Source organism: Xenopus laevis, chromosome 3S (assembly GCF_017654675.1).
Source record: "Xenopus laevis strain J_2021 chromosome 3S, Xenopus_laevis_v10.1, whole genome shotgun sequence".
NCBI classification, from domain to species: Eukaryota; Metazoa; Chordata; class Amphibia; order Anura; family Pipidae; genus Xenopus; species Xenopus laevis.
Genome location: NC_054376.1, coordinates 38,044,790 through 38,049,625, shown reverse-complemented (window position 1 = coordinate 38,049,625; position 4,836 = coordinate 38,044,790).

Genomic DNA, 4,836 nt, shown 5'->3' with positions numbered 1-4,836 from the left:
TGTTGTGTTATTAGTTCCACTACTACTGCTGCTATTACAGTTATCCCCACTTCTACTATAGGCACCATCTCTCCCTACTATACCTGGTATCCCACAGGCACAGTCCCTTCCCAGAGACTATTATCCCCACTGCTACTATAGGCACCATCTCTCCCTACTATACTTGCTATCCCACAGCCTCAGTCTTATCCCGGAGTGTCTATTATCCCCACTGTTACTATAGACACCATCTCTCCCTACTATACATGTTATCCCACAGCCACAGTCCTTTTCCAGAGACTATTATTCCCAGTGCTACTATAGGCACCTTCTCTCGTACTATACCTTATATTATCCCCACAGCTACTATAGGTGCTACTGTGTTATCCAGAGCCGGGCCAACCCGGGCAGGCGCCCTAGGCAGCCTGGCGGGCCGAGGCGTTGGCTCTGTGCGCGCTCGACTGCACATGCGAAATGTGTGCGCGTATGCGCAGAAGCGCATTTACGCGGAAGATGCTAGTGCCAGTCGAGGAGAGACGGGACCGGACACAGGGTAGGCGACAGAGCAGGTACGTGCCTGGTGCCCTCTTAGCTTTGCGCCCTAGGCACGTGCCTACTCTGCCTACCCCTAGTTCCGGCCCTGGTGTTATCATAGCCACTACTACAGCAGCTAATGTGTTAACACCACCACTGCTAGTAAATGTGCAACTGTGTTATTATACCCCCTGCTACTTTAAGTCTACTATGCCCATTGTGAGTATAGGGGCTACTGTGCTATTATCCCCCACTGCTACTATAGGTTTTATGCCTACTGCTACTAAAGCTGCCACATTGCTATTAAACCATTACTGCTATTGGTGCTAATGCTTTCTCAACTCAATCATAAAGCCAATTCTGTTGGAACAAGAGTTTCTATTGCGTGGGCATAGTGAGTCTATTCTATATGGCATGCCAATTCGCCTGTGGGGATAATATAGGCGCTACTGTGCTATGACTCACACTGCTACTATAAGTGCTACTGTGGTTTTATGTCTATAACTACTATAGATGCGACTGTGCTATTTCCCTCACTGCTACAATAGGTGCTACTGTCAGGCCTGGCGAGGCCAAAAAAGCCCGGGCCTAGGGCGGCAATGGGGAGCACTGGGGACTCAAAGCTCGCACATGTTGGAGGGGTTGTGCAGGCAGGTTCGGTGCTAGAACCATGCAGCCTGGGGGCGCCGAACCATGAAATCTGTCCCTGGCTACTGTGCTATTATCTTCATTGCTACTATAGGGCTCCTGTGCTTTTTCTTCCACTGCTACTATAGGAACTACTGTGCTATTATCCCCACTGTTACTATAGGGGCTTATGTGCTATTATCCCCACTGCTACTATAGGGGCTCATCATCCCCCCCGTTACTATAGGTGCTATTATTCTCACTGCTACTATAGGGGCTTCTGTGCTATTTCCTCCTCCTGCTATCATGCTACTATCCCTACTGCTACTATAGGTGCTATTATGCTATTATCCCCACTGCTACCTTTAACTGCTACTGTGCTATTATCCCCACTGCTACAAGAGGTGTGCGTGTGCTGTTATCCCCACTGCTAGTATAATTTCTACTCTGCTATTACCTTGTTGGCACTCTAGGATTATCTTTATTGCTACAATATGCATTGCTGTGCTGCTAGCACATTCAGGAATAATTGACAACTTTCTATGAACAGTACTATATTACCTATCTGTTTTTTATATTGATGACATTAGCTTTTTTTATTACCAGGGCTGGTAAAATGTTGGTCAATTGATGGTCAGTTTATGCTGCTTTCCCAACTTGATCGTTGGGTGGGTATGGTGAGCCTGCTGAATATGGCATTCCCATTGGCCAGCTTTGTTTGCACATAACTTTTCTTCTGCTTTACCTAAAGGTGGCCATACACGGGCAGTTTTAAGATGCCAATATCAGTCCTTTAGATAGATTCGGCAGCTTATCTGCCCATGTTTGGGGCATTTCAATGGGCCTTCTCAAAAGATATCTGGCCAAAAATCAACCTGATATTGATCGGGCAGGGTTTGATTTTCCTTTGTGAGCGAGAACCGTATTGGCTAGTTGATGCGATCCTCAGGCTCAGCCCAATGTCGCACTGCATTTGGTGGGCAACCGGATCTTTTTTTTTAATTTTTTATAATTCTTTATTTATAGTTGTTTTTTTTTTTGGGGAATAGGGTACAGAAAATAAAAAAGGGGGGGGGGAGAAGGAAGGGGAAAAAGAGGGTAATTTGGGCATATTATTCGCATAAATCCACTTATAACATCAAGTGCACATACCATTGGTTACAAATTAGTCCTCTGTATGCAAGTATACTCTGCAGCCTAATGTTTTTCCTTACAGGTTTAATATTTTCATATATTTTTCCCAGGGTGACCATATTTCCCAGTACTTTTCACTTTGGTTGTTTGCTAGCAATTTCCTCCATCTGTCTAATTTCCTCTGTTTTTATAAGCCACTCTCTAAATGTTGGTGGGATTGCTGATTTCCATCGCCTAGGGATTATCGCCTTTGCTGATTGTAGTAATTGCAAAGTGAGTGGGTCTTTTATTATTTTCCTTGTATTTTCATGTAAATTGAAAATAATACCACTTGGATTATCTTTCCTAATCTTGTTCTGTGTTATCTTTCCTATGGCATCTATTAAATTTTCCCAATGCTGCTTCAACACTGGGCATGCTGACCATATATGAGTATGGTTACCTTCTTCTTCATAGCACCTCCAGCACCTCCCCGAGTTATTAGGGTACATCCTGTTAAGTTTCATTGGGGTGTAATGCCACCTTATTAACAATTTGTATGCTGCTTCCCTTGTTTTTGCTGCTATAGAAGTTTTTTAAATAGTTTTAATAACATCTTTCCATAGATCTTCAGGGATCTCAATCCTTAACTCGTTCGCCCAGTGCCTACGTTGTGAATCGAAGCTAGGATGGTAAGTCTCAAGGAGTAGCTTATACATTGTAGATAGGGGTTTACTAATGTCCTTTTTGAGCAGTAATTATTGATTCCAAAAGGGTTTCTGCTCTCTCCCAATCTGAGCTCAGTCTAGAGTGTATAAACCCTTGCAGTTGAGTATAGCTCCAGCCATCTCTGGGATGTGAACCCCATCTTTTTTGGAATTCTGACAAGGGCATCATTCTCTTGTTTCTGATTAAGTCTCTTATTTTGGTAGTTTTAGTACCCCAATTCTCCCATCTACTAAATGCAACCGGATCTTATAGCATAGTGTATGGCCACCTAAAGACTGGGATACAATATTGAGTGAGAGCTTCTAACTGCTCAAAACTGAAGCTATGGGCCCCTGGTCATGTGTATATACAGGTGTAGCAAAAACAACTATGGCTCTCGCACACCCTGAAGTCAAGTAGAGTAACGATACCTGGTGCACTAAGGTAAAAGATCGGCTGCCTCACACATACAATGCTCCATAGAAAGAAATCCAAAGGCACACAGGATTGATGCAAGCAAGATTGCCTTGCATATTTAATGCAGAGTGCAACATTTCATGCCCATTTGTCAAGTACAAGTATAGGACAAGTTATCCAGAAAGCTTGGGACCTGCAGTTTTCTGGATAACAGATCATAATTTGGATCTTCATACCATAAGTCTACTAGAAAATCATGTAAACATTAAATAAACCCAATAGGCTGGTTTTGCTTCCAAAAAGGATTAATTATATATTAGTTTGGATCAAGTACAATGTACTGTTGTATTACTACAGAGAAAAGGGAAATTATTTTTACAATTTTGGATTATTTGGATAAAATGGAGTCTATCGGAGATGGCCTTTCTGGATAACGGATCCCATAGCTGTAATGTTAGACCAGAGAAGGTCTGCCACAGACTTACACTTACACTGCATGTTTTGGTGTCACTGAAAGGTGTAGAACCATACCTCCCAAAAAGTTAGACTCACAGCTTAAAGGGCAATTCACCTTCATTAGCAAAACTTTAATAACTGAAAAAAAAACACAGAAACATCTCCAGACTTTCCGTAACCTGCCAAATTTGATAAAATGACCATGGTAATTAGGGAGTGTGGCATACCTCCCAACTTTTTGGAAGTAAAAAGAGGCGCAGCTAATTTTTTTGACCACGCCACTTTCTTTGGCCAAACCCCATAATTACCATGTTCATTTTACAAAAATTGGCAGGTTATGAAAGTTTGAAAATAATTCTCCTTATCTAAATAATAATAATTCTCCTTATCTTTTGTGTCTCAAAATTGTTACAAAGTATCTTATTTGCACCTTTTAGCTGTTCTGGGCTCTCTGCTAAAAGCCAATTAAGTGAGAAACTTTGTTTTTTTTTTCTGGCTGTTCAGTGCAGAGAAAATAGGGACTTTCCAGTACAAATGAGGGACTGTGGGTTGAGCTGTCAAAAGAGGGACTGTCCCTGCGAAAAAGGGGCAGTTGGGAGGTATGTGCGGCCACAAAAAAATGGGCGTGGTCAAAATAATTATTAATCATTTTATCCCTCTTTTTATTTCCAAAATGTTGGGAGGTATGGACTAGAAGTCTAGATGAAGCCAACCATTGTTACATTGTTATTTGTGGCACAATAAGGCACTGACCTCGCTTCTTACAAAGGGTTATGTTCAGACTGTAGCCAGTTCTAAATAGATTGTGAGGGCTGTGCTTGAATGAGATCGGCGGGGTTGTCACATACACAACAGGGTTACTGGGCTAAAACTAACTGAGGGACAATGGGATGCAGCTATATCACCTGCTAGTGATCACTATGTGACCATTCATCCGGATATGAGCAGTAACAAGCCTTGTGTGATGTTTCCATCTCTCTCATACCACTCCGCTGCTCCCTC